Consider the following 21451-nt stretch of genomic DNA (forward strand, 5'->3'; position numbering starts at 1 on the left):
GAATCCAGCCCACCTGGCCATTTTATGGGGCCCACAGTGACTGTCCTGGCATTAGGGGGGAGCAAACAGGACAGCGGCCCTGGGCCCTGAGTGTTCCCTAGTGGGTTGGCATGTCCACCCCCTTCTATCTATGCCGGTCCAATGCCTTCTCCTGGTCTTGCAGACACATCCATTTTTATTACAGGGGGCTGCTGTCCCTGGCATCAATTCTCAACCACTACTTGTGACCCCTCTCTCTATTTTCCTTTTGCCACGGTTCATCCAGGCAGAAATAGGAAGTTGCGTAATTGGGGACTGACTGCAGCAGAAAGAAAACACAGAAAGGGGCCGCATGCGACAGTTGAGAATTGCAACCGAAGCTGGTGGTCCCCTGCAACAAAAACGGATGTGTTTGCAAGACTGAAGGTAAGGATGATGTCGGACCAGCACGGATAGAAAGGGGAGGAAATACTAGGTCAGGAAGCCCCCTGGACCAGCTTCTCAAAGTTGATTGGGATGGCTGGGATTGGAGAGAGGAGAAGGGAAAGAATATAAGAATATAAGATGCTGGAAACAGAAGGGATAGAGAGAAAGATAGTGGGCAACAGAGCAGAGCAGGGATAGAGGAGGGAAGTGGAGGGGAGAGAGAGATATGATAGACTGCAAGAAGAGGAGAGAGATAGCAGACCATGGGAAGGGGGAGAAGGGAAAGAGGGAAATGGACCGTAGGGAGAAGAGGGAAGAGAAGAAGGTGAGAGAAATATGGCAGACTGCAGGAAGGAGAAGAGAGTGATACCAGATCAGGGGATGGAAGGAGAGGGAGGTGCCAGACCACAGTAAGGGAAAGGAAGGAAAGGAAAGAAGGGATAGAGATGCCAAACTGTGGGAAGGAGAGAAAAAATATGCTAGACCATAGGAAGGGGGGGAAACAGATGTCAGCACACAGGAAGGGGAGAGGGAGGAGATGGTGCACATGTATGGAGGAGGGGAAAACATGGAAAAATAGATTGAGAAGGAAGCAGAAAAATGGAAGAAAGTTGAATGTTAAAGGTTAATGCCAAAGATGGATGTAATGCCTTGAATAGTTTTCTACCCTTTTTAATAGACCTCAGAATCACCACTTCTCCGTCCCACAGAAGTGTTATAATGGGGAGATGCCAGTGGTGAACTCCTCACCGGTCTATACAATTTAAATAATGTGCAATTCTTAGCGTTTTTAAACCTGAGTTTTACTTATCTTAGTAATGGTGAACTTTCAGTTCTCATTATAGGCTAGCGGTGAGACCCGACATGTTTCGTCAGGGGTCTAACCTAAAATAAATATATTAATCAAGTTAGTATCCCTCACATATACCATTACTCTACAAAGTCAAATAAAAAATCCTTTTGCTTACCAACACTGCCGCTATCCACCTCTAATCATTCATTGTTTTGTAAGATGGCGGCAGTTCCTGCTATGAGACCGCCCCCTGCATGTGATTGGACCGGGGGAAACCCACCCCATACCCCAAGGGCGCTGGAACTCATTCAACTTTATCAATACCACACGAGCAGCCTGGATTAAAACATAGAAGCCCACTCAATCTCCAAATTCATCCCATGGGGGACTACTGTGTCAAGCTTGTGAATCCATCTTTGTTCCTTCAAACTGAGGACTCTTTCTGTGTTGCCACCCACCCTCCCACTCTGTTGTAAGCTGTCAATTATGTGCCATCTTAGTTCAGCTACAGTGTGATTAGAATTAATCATATGGGAAACCATCGGGGCTTGCATAATGCCCCTGTTAATTCTAGATTTGTGCTCATTTAACAGAGTTTTAATTTAGCGACTTGTCCTACCTATATAGATTAAATTACAGGGGCAAATGATTGCATATACTACCCCTCTGCTGTTACAGTTGGTATTGTTCCTAGCCATAATTGTAGTATGTTTCCCCGGGAATTCCCATCGGGTTCCTACAATCGCTGTTTCACACCATTGGCATTCTCCACATTGGGAATGTGAACCCGTAGTAGAGATGTCAATGCTCTGAAATTTTTTAAAATTTAGAAGCTATCCTATTGTCTTCGCTCTTTTGAAAGATACCATCGGAAAATAATTGAGCCCCACATGTAACCTTACTATATCCCAGTATCTTCTCATTATTTGTATCAGGTATTTGGTGGCATCCGAATAATAATAATAATTTTATTCTTATATACCGCCAAAGCCATAGAAGTTCGAGGCGATTTACAGCAAGAAGCGCTAGTCAATCAGCGAAGAGGTTACAGTCAGTCAGCAATACAATCTTACATAAAGAAGGAATATGAAAGCTGTGTAGTTCATTAGGGATACTGGTTGAGTAAGCAGAGCAGAGAAGATTCTTAGTTAACAAATCGATTGAACAAGCTCGTTTTTACCTGTTTTCTAAAACTGAAGTAGGAAGATGAGATCGCGAAAACATTACTAAGCCAATTGTTCCATTTGCCTGCCTGGAAGGCAAGAGTTCTGTCCAAGAATCTTTTGTAGTGGCAGGCTTTTATTGTCGGATAGGAGAACAGATGTATACTTCGTGTGGATCAAAGATAACTGGCCAGATTGAAGTGGGAAACGAGGTAAGTGGGGGCTAGGCCAAATATTGATTTGTAGCACAGACAGGAGAACTGAAACAGGATTCACGCCTCTAGGGGTAGCCAATGGAGTTTCTGATAGTAGGGGCTTATGTGTTCCTATTTCTTCAGCCTAAAGATCAGCCGAACTGCCGAGTTTTGAATGACTCTGAGTCTTAGGATGGTTTTTTTGTAGGATGCTAAGTAAATAATGTTGCAATAATCGAGCAGACTCAGGATAGAAGATTGAATTAGTAAGCGGAAGGATGGAGCATCAAAGTAGGAACCACACATATCAATCTATCAAGATCTGGTTGATTTTTCTGTCTATCCCTGATCAAAAGCTCTCTTTGAGCAAATTTTGCTCTTAGATAACCTTGTTTGACCGCTCGGGTAGGGTATCCCCTTATCAAGAATCTTTCCTGTAGTGCCCGTGCCTGTGCTTTAAATTCCCCTAGATCGGAACAGTTCCTCCTAATCCTAAGGTACTGGCTGATAGGCAGCCCAAATTTTAGTTTGAAAGGATGGTAGCTTGTAAAATGTAATAAGGTGTTTTGGGCCATAGGTTTTCTAAATATTGTGGTCGAGAAGCTCTCCGGGGTCCTCATTACTAGGAGATCTAAAAACTCGATCTGATGTTGATGAAATGAGCTAGTGAATTGTATCTGTCTGTTAACTGAGTTCAAGTATTCTATGAAACTCCCCAATTCCTCTCATGTACCTTCCCATAGAAAGAAGCATCGTCTAAAAATCTAACCCACATAGGGATTTTTTCAAAAAAAGTGTTAGTATATAAATGTTGTTCTTCAAATTTTGCCATATACAGGGTGGCCACCGAGGAAGCCAAACTTGCTCCCATGGCCACCCCCTGGACTTGTTTGAAAAAATCATCTCGATATTGGAAATAACTATCTTCAATGACCCATCGGGCCAACTGTAATAAAAAAGTAGAAATTCTATGTGGAGTACTACAAGTTTGAAGTACTTCCTCTATAATATCTAGCGCTTGATCTTGGGGGATCTGGGTGTAAAATGATGTCACATCCAATGTAACCATCCAAAATTCTCCTAGGGGAATTTGGACCTCCTGCCGTTTCCTTAGGAAGTGAGCTGTGTCCTTCAGATAAGATTTGACTTTTACTGCTTCAGTACATAGGAACCAATCTACAAACTTGGATAAAGGATCTAAAACTGATTGTCGTGTATTAACAATGGGGCGGCCAGGTGGGGGATTAATAGCTTTATGAATTTTGGGAATGAAGTGAATCAGAGGGATCCTGGGGTGCTTCTGAATCAGGAACTGATATTCCTTTTTTGTGATCATTCTGTCCTTATAAAGCTGTGTGACCCAATCATTTATCAATCCACTTAACTCATCTGTCGGATCCTGCTGTAAGGGCTTATAAGCTGTCACATCCTGCAGTTGTCTTCTTGCTTCCTTATCATAATCATTTCTATTTAAGATCACCGTTGCTCCTCCCTTATCAGCTTTAGAAATGATAATCTCTTTATCAGATCTTAATTTCTAGAGGCCCAAATATTATGAATCCGATAAATTTTGGGGGATCCTGTGATATCTCCAGGATCTCTCTATGATAGCCAAGTCCCGTATGACTAAGTCCCGAAATGTGGATATTATAGAATCCATGGGTCCCGGGGGTACCCAGGTTGAGGATGTTTTGCAGATGGGTAAGGTGTCAGATGTATTATCTTCTTCCTCTTCATCTTCCTGTTCTATTATACTATTCTGACGCACCTCCTCCCTTTCTTGAGAAAAATATACTTTTAACTGCATCTTACGTATGAATTTATGAAATGCTATTTTGAGCTGGAAAAAATCTGGCTAGGGCAAATCCCAATCCAAGTTGTAATATTGTATCCAAGACAGAGGTGGATAAATTCACCACTGTCATTTCTGGGCTGATCTGGTCTTGATTCCCGCCTGGTGTGTCTGACCTCTCCCCCATTATGTTAAACGCCCTCTTCCTCTCGATCTTGCTCTGTTGATATTGTTGTTGTTCCCCTCTTCCCCTGGCTTGTCCCCAGAAGCATCTCTTCGTTATAGCACTTCTGTGGGACGGAGGAGTGGTCTATTAAAAAGGCTAGAAAACTATTCAAAGCATTTATTAAGATGGATTATGGCATTTGAAGAGCACCTTAGAAATTTATTTAAAACGGGACACTGTTTTTTCTAAGGTAACATTTGGCTATACATTAGTAGTCTGAACAGAGGTTTGAAAGACTAATAATGGCACAGGAACAACCAGAGTTTGGAGGATACTCAGATGAGTACCTCCATAAAATTTTGCAGAGACCGGCACTCTTAGATGGGGAGGATCAATCAACCACACGATCATCTTGGACAGAATTAGAAATGACTTTGAAAAGAGCAATAAGAGCTGAATTGCATAGCAGTACATTAGTGGAATATTTAAAGAAAGCGATTATTCCAAGAGGATTGAGGATCATTATAAGGACAGAATGATCACAAAAAAGGAATATCAGTTCCTGATTCAGAAGCACCCCAGGATCCCTCTGATTCACTTCATTCCCAAAATTCATAAAGTTATTAATCCCTCACCTGACCACCCCATTGTTAATACACGACAATCAGTTTTAGATCCTTTATCCAAGTTTGTAGATTGGTTCCTATGTACTGAAGCAGTAAAAATCAAATCTTATCTGAAGGACATAGCTCACTTCCTAAGGAAACTGCAGGAGGTCCAAATTCCCCTAGGAGAATTTTGAATGGTTACATTGGATGTGACATCATTGTACACCCAGATCCCCCAAGATCAAGCGCTAGATATTATAGAGGAAGTACTTCAAACTCGTAGTACTCCACAGAGAATTTCTACTTTTTTATTACAGTTGGCCCGATGGGTCATTGAAGATAGTTATTTCCAATATCGAGATGATTTTTTCAAACAAGTCCAGGGGGTGGCCATGGGAGCAAGTTTGGCTCCCTCGGTGGCCACCCTGTATATGGCAAAATTTGAAGAACAACATTTATATACTAACACTTTTTTTGAAAAAATCCCTATGTGGGTTAGATTTTTAGATGATACTTCTTTCTATGGGAAGGTACACGAGAGGAATTGGGGAGTTTCATAGAATACTTGAACTCAGTTAACAGACAGATACAATTCACTAGCTCATTTCATCAACATCGGATCGAGTTTTTAGATCTCTTGGTAATGAGGACCCCGGAGGGCTTCTCGACCACAATATTTAGAAAACCTATGGCCCGAAACACCTTATTACATTTTACAAGCTACCATCCTTTCAAACTAAAATTTGGGCTGCCTATCAGCCAGTATCTTAGGATTAGGAGGAACTGTTCTGACCTAGGGGAATTTAAAGCACAGGCACGGGCGCTACAGGAAAGATTCTTGATAAGGGGATACCTACCCGAGCGGTCAAACAAGGGTATCTAAGAGCGAGATTTGCTCAAAGAGAGCTTTTGATCAGGGATAGACAGAAAAATCAACCAGATCTTGATAGATTGATATGTGTGGTCTCTTATTCAGATGCCACCAAATACCTGATACAAATAATGAGAAGATACTGGGATATAGTAAGGTTACATGTGGGGCTCAATTATTTTCCGATGGTATCTTTCAAAAGAGCGAAGACGATAGGACAGCTTCTAAATTTTAAAAAATTTCAGACTATTGACATCTCTACTACGGGTTCACATTCCCAATGTGGAGAATGCCAATGGTGTGAAACAGCGATTGTAGGAACCCGATGGGAAGTCCCGGGGAAACATACTACAATTATGGCCAGGAACAATACCAACTGTAACAGCAGAGGGATAGTATATGCAATCATTTGCTCCTGTAATTTAATCTATATAGGTAGGACAAGTCACCAAATTAAAACCCGGTTAAATGAGCACAAATCTAGAATTAACAGGGGCATTATGCAAGCCCCGATGGTTTCCCTTATGATTAATTCTAATCACACTGTAGCTGAACTACGATGGCGCATAATTGATAGCTTACAACAGAGTGGGAGGGTGGGTGGCAACACGGAAAGAGTCCTCAATTTGAAGGAACAAAGATGGATTCACAGGCTTGACACAGTAGTCCCCCATGGGATGAAATTGGAGATAGAGTGGGCTTCTATGTTTTTTAATCCAGGCTACTCGTGTGGTATTGATAAAATTGAATGAATTTGCAATTCAGGATCAAGAGGTTACAGCGCCCTTGGGGCAGGGGCGGATTTCCCCCAGTCCAATCGCATGCAGGGGGCGGTCTCGTAGCAGGAACTGAATATAAAGGGAGCCCTTAAGATGATGCCGCCATCTTACAAAACATGAATGATTAGAGGTGGATAGCGGCAGTGTTGGTAAGCAAAAGGATTTTTTATTTGACTTTGTAGAGTAATGGTATATGTGAGGGATACTAACTTGATTAATATATTTATTTTAGGTTAGACCCCTGACGAAACATGTCGGGTCTCACCGCTAGCCTATAATGAGAACTGAAAGTTCACCATAACTAAGAAAAGTAAAACTCAGGTTTAAAAATGATAAGAATTGCACATTATTTAAATTGTATAGACCGGTGAGGAGTTCACCACTGGCATATCCCCGTTATAACACTTCTGTGGGACGGAGAAGTGGTGATTCTGAGGTCTATTAAAAAGGCTAGAAAACTATTCAAAGCACTTATTAAGATGGAATAAGGCATTTGAAGAGCACCTTAGAAATTTATTTAAAACGGGACACTGTTTTTTCTAAGGTAACATGTGGCTATACATTAGTAGTCTGGAAAGATGGATGTAAGGCAGAAAGTGAAGGAGAGAAAATCAGCAAATGGATAAGAAGGTCTTGGAAACAGAATTAAGAGTACAAACAAATGGAAGTACAGCCAGAGACTGGGAAAAGATGATTAAAAAATAAAATCACCAGACAACAAAGGTAGGAAAATGATTTTATTTTCAATTCAGTGATTGAAATATGTTAGTCTTGAAAATTTCTGCTGTCTATATTTTGCACTGTTCAGGAAGAAATTCATTTGTTTCTATTTCTCTGGTGTTGTACTACATGTGGTATATTTAGAGTTAAATTTTAGCAAAGCCTTTGACAGTGTTCCACACAGATATCTAATAAAAAAAACTGAGTGCCCATGGGATGGGCCCCAAGGTGACAGACTGAGTTAGGAACTGGTTGAGTGGAAAATGACAGAAGGTAGTGGTCAATGGAGATCACGTTGAGGAACATGAGAACATTAAAAGAACCATACTGGGTCAGACCAATGGTCCATCTAAAATTAACCCCTTCCTTTACTAACGTGTAGCGTGGGTTTTAGTGCAATGGCAGTAACTGCTCCGACGCTGATATGAGCATTGGAGCAGTTACCGCCACTAAAACCCGCGTTGCCCATTAGTAAAGGAAGGGGTAAGTATCTTAATAAAAAATTTGGCCCACGACTTAGCCTGTGTTTTAGATTTCGGCCCCTTATGTGATTGAGTTTGACACCCCTGACTTAGATAAATAATGTATTTAGTTGGGGGGGGGGGGGGTAGAGAAACGGGAGGAGCTTGTGGTAGCATGTAATACCATGAACTAAAATTCTCCTTTTTAAAAATTATTTTCCTTTGCAGCTCTGGGAATCGGCACTTGGTACTTAAAGCATTTTCCCTATCTGTCCCAGTGGGGTCACAACCTATCTAATGTACCTGCTGTTGAGAGGAACTATGTTTAGGGATTAAGTTGAAGGGGATGGAGAGTAGCACAGTTTCTATCCTTCACATGGAAGAGGTGACAGGAGACTACTGGCACAGTTTCTGGGAGCAGCAAGAGACATATTACTTCACAGATGCTTTGTATTTCCTGGCTTTCCTCCTGCTTAATTGCTGAATCTTTGCTTCCATCTTTTCTCTGCAGCCACTTCTGAGATCTCAGCTTGAATTCCTGAACTAGATACAATCAAACCTCAGTTTGCGAGTAACGCGGTTTGCGAGTGTTTTGCAAGACGAGCAAAACATTCTCGCAAACCGAGCGTTGATTTGATTTGCGAGTATCGTTACCCCCCGCCTGCCCACGAACGCCCCCCCCCACTCGCACCAGTATCATTCGCCCCCGCCCAAACAGAAGCTTTACCCCATCTGGCACCGGCATGCAGCCCACAGGATGTGCCGGTGAACGAAGATCCTTCCTGTTTCCTGGGCCTTGAGCATCTGCGCATGCTCAAGGGCTTCTGGTTCTCGCTCTCTCTGAGATTCTCGGAGATCCCTGAGAATCTCGGAGAGAGCGAGAGCCAGAAGGCCTTGAGCATGTGCAGATGCTCAAGGCCCAGGTAACAGGAAGGATCTTCATTCACCGGCACGTCCTGTGGGCTGTGTACCAGTGCCAGATAGGGTAAGGCTTCTGTTTCGGCGGGCGGGAGATGCTGATTCGGGGGAGGGGTAATGATGCTGGTTCTCGGGGGGGGAAGCAGCGCCGGTGACCTCAGGGGTGGGGGGTGTGAACGAATCAAGCGAGTTTCCCTTACTTCCTATAGGGAGACTCGCTTTGATATACGAGCAATTTGGTTTATGAGCATGCTTCTGGAACGAATTATGCTTGTAAACCAAGGTTCCATTGTACTTAGAGAAAGATTCTCAAAACTAAAATGTGCCTTTAACGTGCTCGCTAAACCGGTTCCAGCCATTTTAGCGGTGGATTATTAAAAATGGTTTACCATGGTCTTTTCCAAGTTTTCTAGTAGTCTTCGATACTGCTATGTATATGTAGTACAACAAGGTAATTAATATTAAAATGAGCACTCCAAGCGATTCTCTATCATCGCCGAGTGATTCCCTAACCTCGTTGTGCCACATTTGCAGTCAAAATTTGCCGACAGGTCTAAGCTGTGCATGAGTGTTGATTGACTCAGGCACTGACAGGAAAGTAAGGTTTGATAGCTCAGACCTCCCACCATGCAAATTTAAAAAAAAAACAAATCCCTGATAAAAGATCAGCAGAAGAGATGCCCACTCTCTCCCGTTGTGCCCGCACAGTCCCCCAACTCTACCTCGCCATAGTTGGAGAGATGCCCACTCTCACCTGCCATCCTTGCACAATCCCCCGACTCTACTCCCCCAACAGCAGGAGAGATGCCCTCTCTACTGCCATACTCACACAATCCCCCGACTCTACCCCACTCCTGTCATTATCCAACCCCTCCTGACAACTCCTCCCATGCTCCATCCCCACTCCCTACCTTATTCAGGAAGTCCGGACAGAGAGACGTCTACCCTCCAGCTGGCAGGTCCACTTCTTACAAAATGGCAGGCCTTCCTCTTCCTGGTACATCCTGGGATGTCAATATAGAATCAAAGAGCAGACATTCTTACTAACCAGTAATCAAAAAGAAAATTGAGTGTCAAACTTAATGCCATGAGTTACAGAGCCAACAATTTAATCCAGTATTTATTAAATGGACATCAAAATCCAAAGGATACCGCTCCTGAACGTACCAAGACTTATAAAAGGGAGACTTACGGATTATACACTCAAAAATACAGGCTTAGTGCAGGAAACCAACAAATCAATCTCAAAAAATACTCACTGCACATAAAATACTTATATATTCATACCATGTTGTAGCTTGATCATGAATATAACAAGTATTTATTGTATTGAAAGGAAAACCTCAGGTCCCTGTTTGTCGCTCACTATTTCAATTCAGCTTGCAAACCTGGAATGGGACTAACATCACTAGTTTGAACCTCCCCCTACATTTTAACTTCTTTTTTTTTGTTCAAAGTATTTTTATTGGTTTTATGGCAATGAAATAAACAAAACATCAAACGCTTCCGAGGAAGCGTGAAACAGGTGAAGCAACACTTGCCAAGTATATCAGATTGCAAAAGAGAAATAATGTCAAACTTAAAGAGAATGAAATAGATAAGCAACACAGCTATTCCATGGATACATAGGTAATAGGAGTCAATATAACATTACAGATAGTAAAGAATAATTGTAATGGTAAAACTTGTGGAACATAATAATACATGTGGATTATAAAAGTATACCATACATGACGAAAGGAGAATTAAAAGTCATGGGAGTCTAGGATAACAATGAAGGGATGGATTAAAGTATCAAAGGTCTAATTTACAGTAATCTAGTAGTAGAGACTATGTTTTGGTATAAGTGGAAAGTGATTTATGACGTTCAGCTATATGTTTATACGTTCTTCTACCTCCAAAGTATTTAGATCAATGCTGTCTTATTAAAAATGTTTATTATATTTTTTAATTTTTCCTCTATCTCTACTTTTCACTTCTTTATTACCCTCCAGGTACTTTAGTTAGATTGTGAGCCTTCGGGACAATAAGGGAATTTTTCAAGTACCTTTCTTATTTCTAATCTTAATGTATATTTTCTGTAAACCGCTTAGAACCTAATGGATGTAGCGGTATATAAGAAATAAATTACATTACATATTTAATATGTAAGCAAACGGAATACCACCAATGATTAAAATCAAGTTACCTTTTAACTTCTAATAGCTTGAATTTATAATTTCAAATCTCTTCTTAAACATTTAAATTCATCAAAATGATTGAATACTTAGCTTTGAGCTTTCATGCAAGAATCGTGCCCTTATTACAACTGTAGTGCTTTTTAAGTCAGCTGTCCGTTGCCGACAAGGGCCGCCCATGTTTCGCTTTGCTGCATCAGGGCTCCAGATGGAACAAGCTAACTGAAAACCAAAACAGAGAGTAAAACATTATGGGGCTCATAATCGAAACAGAAAAACGTCTAAAAAATGGCCTAAATTGGCACTTGGACGATCTAAAATAATAATAATAATTTTATTCTTATACTAGTCTTATAGCCCGTTACATTAACGGGTGCTAGAATATATGTGTGTGTGTGTCTGTCTTTATTTCTTTTTCTCTCTTAGCCGCTTTCTGTATTTCTTTCTTTTTTTTTTTTTTCCTTGGCTGTCCACAACTACCCCTTGCCTGCTCCCCATCCATTCTCCCTTCCTTTGGGCTCAGGACCAACGTTAGACACACTGGCATGGGCTCAAACCAAGGAAGAAGGCAAAGAGTTGGCTTGGTCAGTGCCAGGCGCCCTTAAACTCTGCCTCAGCAATGCCCAACAATTAATTTATTTGCCTACCTCTCTGTTAAAAAAACAACATCAATTGAACAGGGGAGGGGTTCTTGATGGATAAGAATGGGAGAAAAATAGCTGACAACAGCTTATAAATCAACAGCTCCAGGTGGGGCAAGTTTAAGAAGAAATTAAAATCCAAGGGGAGGGGGAAGGGCAGCAAATAATATGAAAGACTTGAAGCTGAAACATTCATATTAGCTTTCCTTAGATTTACTGCCATTTCCGACATATCAGTTCTCTCCTTTTTCCTGGCAGTTGGGTTTTGTGTTCATATGCCAAAGTATAATAAGCTGAAGTTCGCAGAATGAAGTTGGAGAACTCTGCAAAACTCTGGAGACTTACTGCATATTGATGAACATAGAGCACTCAGAGACTAAAAACGAAAGCCACCACACGTCTAACTGTGCTATTACTGTGAGTTGTACAGAGAGGGTTTGAGCATGGGCGTTAATTCAAGCAGGAGACATGGCCGCTCAATTCATTAAAATGAACGATAATGAGGCCTCCACTATGCACAGAAGGATACATCAACTTTTGATGCGCACACGATGTGCTAAATTTTTCATCATGTCTGGGGCAACATAGAAAGGTTAGTTGAGAGGATTTAATGCCCTTTTTCTGTTTAAAATGGCTGGCTGGCTGGCCTACTCCCCTGGATCGGCGTTCTGTGCAGGAGTTGCGGTCATTTGGAAGTTCGATCTGCCTTGCTCCTTGCCTTGGTATATTTTTGAGTTGAAAGACGCGGCGGCTCCTCTCAAGATCCCTGACTGCATCGGACTTCCGACGTGGGTGGGGATCCTGAGGGGAGCCGCTGCCTCGTCTTTTAGCTTGAAAGTATATTGGGGCAAGGAGCAGGGCAGACCGAAGAATAGCACAGCCGAGGTTTATTCGCTCCAGAGCTCGGCAGTGGGGCGGAGAGCGGGCGCAAGGGGATCGGGGCCATGCTGCCAGTGGGACAACCCCAGCCCTCTGCTTCCTCCCCTCGCGGGCTTGCCAGAGAAGTAATTCTGCGCTGTGGAGGCGATCGTTGGCTGGCTGCGATCCTGGCTTGTCGATCCTTGTGACGTATAGTATGTGCGCATGCGCATTAAGCTGGCACAGCGCGACAAAACAGGGATCAGGAAACACGTGTTGCGAGTGCGCATGCGCGGGCTAGCATTTTATTATTATAGATACCGCCAAAGCCATATAAGTTTGAGGCGGTTTACAGCAAGAGGCGCTGGACAATCATCGAAGAGGTTACAATCAAAGTCAGCAATACAATCTTACATAATAAAGAATATGAAAGCTAAAAGGTTCATAAGGTTACAGGATTGAATAAGAAGTGGTGAGTAGATTCTTAGTTAACAAATCGATTGAACAGACTTGTTTTTAATTTTAATCTATATATATAAAATCGGAGGTATGTATGTGTGTATGTGCCGCGATCACGCAAAAACGGCTTGACCGATTTGAACGAACTTGGTATGCAGATCCCTCACTACCTGGGATGATATGTTCTGGGGGTCTCGCGGCCCACCTGCACATGTGGGCGGAGCTACAAACATAAAATCAGATTTCACCCATTCATGTCAATGGAAAAAATGTAAAAAGCTGCCATTCTCACAGTAATTCAAAAATGGCTTGACCGATTTGAACGAAACTTGGTATGCAGATCCCTCACTACCTGGGGTGATATGTTCTGGGGGTCTCTCGGACCACAACTCTATGTTGCTTCCTCAAGGGTGGGTTCACCCAACAATTTATATGTTCTTGCTCCTGGAGGTGAAACTAAAAATGTTGTTTATAATCACGTTTTGCGTTAGTTGTATTGTATTCATTTTGTCAAATATTTCACATTATAATTTGAATATTGTACTTTTTATTAAGCTGTAAAAAAATAATTTCATTCACCACTATAAAGTATCTTTATTTGAATCCATTTACAGTGTTATTGCTATAATTAAATACCCATGCAACACCGGGGCATCAGCTAGTAGTTTTCTAAAATTGAAGTAGGATGAAGAGTGCGCGAAAACGTTACTAAGCCAGTCGTTCCATTTGCCTGCCTGAAAGACCAGAGTTCTGTCAAAGAATCTTTTGTAGTGGCAGGCTTTTATTGTCGGATAGGTGAACAGATGAATTCTTCGTGTGGGCCTAAGATAATTTGCCAGATTGAAGTGGGAAACCAGGTAAGTGGGAGCCAGACCAAATATTGATTTATAACATAGACAAGCGAACTTAAACAGGATTTGCGCCTCTAGGGGCAGCCAATGGAGTCTTTGATAGTAGGGGCTTATGTATTCCCATTTTTTCAGCCTAAAGATCAGTCGAACTGCCGAATTTTGAATAACTCCGAGTCTTAGATTGGTTTTTTTTAAGGAATCCAAGTAAATAATATTGCAATAATCGAGCAAGCTCAGGATGGATGATTGAACCAGTAAGCGGAAGGATGGTGCATCAAAGTATTTTCTGATGGTTCTGAGTTTCCATAGAACCGAAAAGCATTTTTTAACTAGTAAGTCTGTGTGTGCATTTAGAGTGAGGTGGCGGTCCAAGGTGACTCCCAGGATTTTAATGGAGTGGTCAATAGGGAAGTCCTGACCATTCAGGGAGATCAAGGAGTCTTTGATTTTGTCATTAGGGCTTGCCAGGAAAATTTAGTTTTGTCGGTGTTGAGCTTCAATTTGAATTCGGTCATCCATCATTCGATTTAATTTAGAATAGATGATAGATGAATCTTTATCTCGGAGGTCAGAGAAGTAAGGGGAATAACAATGTAGTAGGTTCCCCAATGAGGCAAGGTAGATGTTAACAGTGTGGGGGAAAGAGGAGAGCCCTGCGGGACTCTACAAGAGTTAACCCAACTAAAGGATATTTTATTGTCACTGTAGACTTGATATGACCGTTTGCTCAGAAACCCCCGAAACCATTTTAATACGTTACCTGAAAGACCAATTGATTCCAGACAGGCAATCAGAATAGCTTGGTCAACTAGATCGAAGGCACTACTTAGGTCTAGTTGCAGGATAAGAGCACTTGTACCCTGGCTGAATAAGGTATGGAGGAAGTCTAGAAGTGATGCCATGACAGTTTCGGTGCTGAATCCGGAACGAAAACCAGACTGATAGTCATACAGTATGCTAAATTTGTCCAGATACAATACTAGATCCTGGTTGACCAGTCCTTCCATTAGCTTGATGAATAGGAGAATGCTCGTAATTGGTCTGCAATTAGATGTCAGTTTGGTAGATTCTCTAGGGTTTTTTACGATTGGGGTGATCAAAATCTGGCCTAGATCATCAGGGAAAGTACCGGTTAGTAAGAGAGAGGAGAGCCAGTTGTATAGCTTGGCTTTGAAAGAGATAGGAGCGACTTTCATAATGTTTGGGGGGCAGCAAATCGTCCAAGTGCTGATAATTGAAACGGGTTTTAGATGTATTTAAAAACGACCTAGGCCTTCACAGTGCTGCTGAACAACCAGAGTGTCGAGGAGGGATTTGGGCGGGATGTGGGCCATCCTAGACTTAGTCGTACTGCATCTATAACCAAAAGTTTTACAACACTGCCTAGACGGAACCTGGACGTTGTGACTTAGGCCATCTAAAACCAGGTCTAGTCCACAAAAGGTATCCAAAGTGACCAGATATGCACTGCAGACACAAAGTACAGACCCCCCCCCTAAAAAACATAATAACAACTTTACATATCTGCCTCCAGAACATCAGCACCTGGCAGCCTGGCATAGGAAAGCCTTGTAGAGCTGCACAGAGGTGGCTTAAGTGGTCCTGGGGGTGAGTTAGTGAACCATGGAGAGGAGGACCCAGGCCTATAAGCCACTCTAATCACTACATCCATGGAGGAACATGTGCACCCCCTAACCCTTTTGTACTGCCATATAAGTGGCTCCTGCAGCCATAAGGGCTATTGTGACAAACCTAGCACCAGTACTAGTTTTGCCCCTGGTAGGATCTGGTGCAGAAGAGCTGACCAGATTGATTCTGGGGACCAACTTGGGGCTGACCTCCCTTGCCCCTATGATCAGAGCAATAGTGATCCGGAGCAGAGGCAGGCAGACTGGCAACAGCAGCCTCCAGTCTATAAGGTAGCTAGAAAAGCCACAGAGAAACTAGCTGCATCTAGAAAACCCAGGCAGGGAAAGGCTGCTTTGGAACCAAAGCCCATCCCCCTCTACAGGCTGAAGGGGATTGGCTCTGAGCTGCTAAAGAGCAGACTGATGCAAGCAGCAAGAGGAGGAGCAAGTGACCAGGGTGAGTCACTCCCACAGCCCAAGGCAGTACAGGAACTGTTGGGCCAGGCAGCAGAGCCAGAAGTGCCAGATTGGCCCATGCAGGAGGTGGAAGAAATCCTCCCCATCTCAAGCTTTCAGAAAGCATGGAGGTACAAGTTGCTGGTCCTGTACATGAGAACCAGATAGATCTTATGGACACAAATTGAGCCAGGCAGTGAGTAGCTGGAAAGCAGTGAATGTGGGTTTTTTTTTTTCCCTCTGCCTTTCCTTTTGTGCCAGAAAGCCTGAAGAATTTGCCATTTGCTTTTGAAGCTAACTAATAGTTTGATTTCAGAAATTTACTTACCTGAATGCTGGCAACTGATGTTTTTCTAAAACTAAAGGTTGAACTGTGTGAATGAGTTTGTTTGGAATTTTGCAAACATACTGTGGCTACCGTTTGCTGGCAGCTAATCACCTGATCTCACACAGCTGCCTTGCCTTCCTGAAGGTAGCTGAAGAGACGAGGGTTCTTTGCAAGGCAGTGCTGGGGCTTACTGCCAAACAAAGTTTCTAACCTTTGCTGTGACACAAGTTTGTTTAGTCCCTGTCTTGACTGCTGGAAGTTATTTATGTTTTATGCTTCTAACAAATACTGTTGAGAAGAAGTTTGAGTTATGTTTGAATAACATTATAAAGCATATTGCTGAATCAGAGTGCAAGAACTCTGGCAAGATAATCTGTATGGGATTTTTGCTTTTATATTTTGATTTCCCCTTTTGTTCAGCTGAATTTATTTTGCCAATATTTGCCTTTTATGTTTCACCTTTTTGGGACCACCAAGGTCAGAATTAGAGAATGACACGGAGAAAAAATCTGTCCCCGTCACCGCCCCCGGCCCACCATCCTCTGCACCGCCCCGTCACTGTCACCGCCATCCCTTTCACCGCCCCGTCACTGTCACCGCCATCCCATTCACCGCCCCGTCACCGTCACCGCCATCCCTTTCACCGCCCCGTCACCGCCACTGCCATCCCATTCACCGCCCCGTCACCGTCCCCGCTGCATCCATATAAGCCTTAGTACTGTAATATTTAGCTTATTCCTTTCTTATAAATCAAAGTTCCTGCTGCTGAACTAAAGAAAGAGATGTTCAGCTGGCAGGGCTTTATTTATAAATTTTTATCAACACAACTAATATACTATTTTATCCTAAAGCAAAAAATAAATAAATAAATATAATTTTTTTTTCTACCTTTGTTGTCTGGTTTCTGCTTTCCACATCTTCTCATTCAATTCCTTCCATCCACTGTGTGTCTTCTCTCTGCGTCTTCCATTTGCTGTTACTGTGCCTCTCCCTTCACCCCCCCCCCATTGGTCTAGCACCCATCTTCTTCCCTCCGCTCCCCCATAGTCTGGCATCTGTCTTCTTCCCACTCTGTCTTCCACATTTCCCTTCGGGGTCTGTTTCTCTCCACCCTCCTTCAATGTCTGTCCTATTCCTTTCCACCACCACCCTTCCCTCCCTCCTTTACCATCTGTTCCTTTCTACTACCCTTCAGCTCCTCTCGCGTGGCCTATCTATCTACCTTCCTCCCTCTTATTTTCATGGCACGTTACAATGTAATTTGTGCAAGCCACTGGAGCCTGCGAGCTCGGTCCCTGTCCCATCCCCACAAACCATCTCGCTTCTGTGCTCCTATTTTCTCCATTTCTAATATCTCCCCTATGTATCTGTCATTGCCACCCCCCCGTGTCCATATACCATCCACATGGCATGTCCCCTTTATGTCTCTGTCCCTACGCCCCATGCACATAATTTCCCCTCTTTCTGTTACCTTCCTGTGTCCAGATTTCCCCTATCTTCCTCTTCCATACCAGTGTGTCTCTTCTTTTCAACCCCATCTAGCTTTTTTCCCCTCTTTCTTCCCCTCCCCCCTGCTTCTAGCATCTGGCTCACCTGCCTGTCCTTCCCTTTCTTTCCTGCTGTGGGTTTTTCTTTCCGTCTTCATCCCCTTGGCCCAGAATGCTTTTCCCTTTCACTCCCTCCTTCCAGTTTGAGCCGGGAACACGAGCGATCGCATGGTCCCCGCAGCCACCACCCGCCTGCCCAATCGATCCTAGTGTTTAGCCAGCTCTCTCCCTTCTCCTCACCTTAGTTTGTAGATTTTCTTTTTCGGCAACCTGCTCAGTGTTCAATCTTCTGCTCTGCTGCAACTTCCTGTTTCCGGTTGCGTCAGAGCAGAAGATCGAAACTAAGCAGCAGCGGGTGCGCGGCTCTCTGATAGCGTGTGGGTCGCCGAAAAAGAAAACCTACAAACTAAGGTGAGGAGAAGGGAGAGAGCTGGCTAAACACTAGGATCGATTGGGCAGGCGGGTGTGGGCTGCGGGGACCGCGCGATCCTTCATGCCTCACTGCGGGGACAAGACCATTCACCGCCCCACGGGGCGGTGAATGGCCTTGTCCCCGTCGCCGCAGCGACTGCTAGTTTTCGTTCCCCGTTTCGGCGGGTCACCCGCAGCTAAACGCAGTGGCCGCGGGTAAACCGCCACCGTGTCATTCTCTAGTCAGAATAAAGCTTTGATTCTTTATTTAAGAACGCTGTCTGAGGAGTGATAACTTGAAGCCTATATCGACCCTTGCCTCCCAAGCCTAGGCAGGCACCTAGGGCAAACTAGAAGACCTGAAGATACCCTTGTTATAGGGGACACGCCAGAATTCCAGTGTTTGTCACCGATTAGCTCTGCTCTGAGGAGTGTTTGTGACACTATTGGGGTGGTAGATAGATAGGTCTAGTGGATTCTGGGGTTGTTTGGGGGTGGGGCTCACCATGACCTATAAGGGAGCTGCAGTGAGATGTTTATGTGGGACCCTTTTTGTGAAGTTCACAGCAGTGTCCTGTAAGGTACCACACTACTCTGGTGCCATGTCTGGGTGTCCAGTCCATCACTTTTCTGGCCTCTCCCATGCCCAAAAGGTCTTTTTCTAGGTGTTTGTGACTTGGACAAATTTTTGGTCGAAAATGGGATATAAAGATGGATGACGTAGTGGTCTGGGCTATCAGACGGCTGGACGTACAGTTGGACGATTTTTGAAAAAAAAAAAAAAAGCTTGACGTATTTTTCGAAAATGAACCTTTTCCCGTGTTCGAATTTGGACGACTTAGGCCAAAATGGACTTACCGTATTTTCTCGCATATAACGCACGCGTTATACGTGGTTTTTACGTACCGCGCACACCCTTGCGCGTTATATGCGCGAGCGCGTTGTACAAAATTTTTTTTACATAGTTCCCCCCCCCCCGCCGTCCGATTCACCCCCCCCCCCCCCCCGCAGGACCGCTCGCACCCCTACCCCGAAGGACTGCTCGCACGCACCCGCACCCCCACCCTGAAGGACCGCTCGCACCCCCACAGCCTCCCGACCCCCCCCCATCATGTAAAAGCTCCTACTGGTGTCCTGCTGCTTCCTCTTGGCGGTCCCGACACCCGACACGATCGGGGAAAGAGGGAGCTCAAGCCCTCTTGCCCCAACCAACTGCAGCACCCCCGACATGATCGGGGCAAGAGGGAGCCTAAGCCCTCTTGCCCCGCCGACTCCCCAACTCCCCGACAATATCGGGCCAGGAGGGAGCCCAAGTCCTCCTGGCCCTGGCGACACCCCCCCCCCCCGCTAGTTGTACGGGCCAGGAGGGAGCCCAAACCCTCCTGGCCACGGCGACCCCCTACCCCCACCCCGCACTACATTACGGGCAGGAGGGATCCCAGGCCCTCCTGCCCTCGACGCAAACCCCCCTCCCCCCAATGACCGCCCCCCCCAAGAACCTCCGACCGCCCCCCCCAGCTGACTCGCGACCCCCCTGGCCGACCCCCACAACCCGCCTTCCCCGTACCTTTGTGTAGTTGGCCGGACAGACGGGAGTCAAACTCGCCTGTCCGGCAGGCAGCCAACAACGGAATGAGGCCGGATTGGCCCATCCGTCCCAAAGCTCCACCTACTGGTGAGGCCTAAGATGCCTGGGCCAATCAGAATAGGCCCGGGAGCCTTAGGTCCCACCTGGGGGCGGGGCCTGAGGCACATGGGTCCAACCCGACCATGTGCCCAAGGGGGGTCGCGGGTCGGCTGGGGGGGGCGGTCCTTGGGGGGAGGGGGGTTTGCGTCGAGGGCAGGAGGGCCTGGGATCCCTCCTGCCCGTAATGTAGTGCTGGGTGGGGGGAGGGGGTCGCCGTGGCCAGGAGAGTTTGGGCTCCCTCCTGGCCCGAACAACTAGCAGGGGGGGGCGTCGCCAGGGCCAGGAGGACTTGGGCTCCCTCCTGGCCCGATATTGTCAGGGAGTTGGGGAGTCGGCGGGGTAAGAGGGCTTGGGCTCCCTTTTGCCCGATGTGTCAGGGAGTCGGGGGGGGGGGGGCAAGAGGGCTTGAGCTCCCTCTTGCCCCGATCGTGTCGGGGAGTCGGGACCGCCAAGAGGAAGCAGCAGGACACCAGTAGGAGCTTCTACATGATGGGGGGGGTCGGGAGGCTGTGGGGGTGCGAGCGGTCATTCAGGGTGGGGGTGCGGGTGGGAGTGCGTGCGAGTGGTCCTTCGGGGTGGGGGTGCGGGTGCGTGCGAGCGGTCCTTCGGGGTGGGGGTGCGAGCGGTCCTGCGAGGGGGGGGTGAAATGGACATCGGGGGGGGGGCATCAGGTTTTAGGGTGGGGACAGGACTTCAAGGGGGAGAGGAGAGTCGGGGTGGGCGAAAGGAGAGTCGGGGTGGCCAGAGGAGAGTCGGGGCGGGTGAAAGGAGAGTCGGGCAGCGACGGGAGAGTTGGGCAGCATGCGCGGTATACGGGTGTGCGCGGTATATAAAAATTTCTGTACATAAATTTGTGTTTTTCGCGCGCTATACCCGTGTGCGCGTTTTACACGGGTGCGCGTTATCTATGTGAAAATACGGTAGATGTTTCTTTTGATTATGCCCCTCCACACCTCCGTTGCATGAAAGTTATTTGAAGTATTATTTCCATGAAAAACTACTTGGCAGTACTTTTTCTTGTTCATCGCTTAATGGCCGCTGGCAACTCCTGCCTCGGTTTGAACTGAAGATATTCCCAACTTTAATGGCTCAAAAAAACATGCATGAGCATAGACGCTTCCCATTAACCCATTTAAACACACATCATGCAGGGAGGTTAAATTCATTCATTCATTAATGAATCTATTAATTCATCAGAATAGATGTAGGTATCTTAAAGGTGTTATAAGTCCTTTTTTTTAAAAAAAGGTATGATCCTTTAAGAATGATATGGGTCTTGAAAATGAAAATTGATAATCAATCAAATTTGTAGATGAATATAAGTTAAGGTCACTAAATTTTCATGATATTTTTATAAAAAATGGTTTTAATAAAACTTTCACTAATAAAAATTATTTAAAATTAGTAAAACGCTAATAAAAATTATATAAAATAAAAACAAATAAATATTTTTATATGAATGGGTTTTGTACAGATGAGCATAAGGGTTAATGAGAAGTCTATGCTCATGCATGTTTGAGCCAATAAAGTTGGGAATA

At 44.7% G+C, this 21451-nt stretch overlaps 1 protein-coding gene across 6 annotated transcripts in view; it reads right to left on the reverse strand.

Moving 5' to 3' along the window:
* LOC117358874 (steroid 17-alpha-hydroxylase/17,20 lyase) overlaps nucleotides 1-21451 on the reverse strand; it is a 95464-nt gene that overhangs the window by 62829 nt on the left and 11184 nt on the right. For 2 of the 6 annotated variants that reach the window (XM_033940680.1, XM_033940679.1), the window contains exon 1: nucleotides 9782-10892. The exons of 2 other annotated variants lie outside the window; for them this stretch is intronic. The gene's annotated coding sequence lies outside the window, so the exon portion shown is untranslated. Of the gene's footprint in view, nucleotides 1-9781; nucleotides 10893-11058; nucleotides 11270-21451 lie in introns of those variants that run through there. 2 more of the 6 variants (XM_033940682.1, XM_033940681.1) reach the window with 2 other exon arrangements.

This window comes from Geotrypetes seraphini, chromosome 4, assembly GCF_902459505.1.
Source record: "Geotrypetes seraphini chromosome 4, aGeoSer1.1, whole genome shotgun sequence".
Lineage (NCBI taxonomy): Eukaryota > Metazoa > Chordata > Amphibia > Gymnophiona > Dermophiidae > Geotrypetes > Geotrypetes seraphini.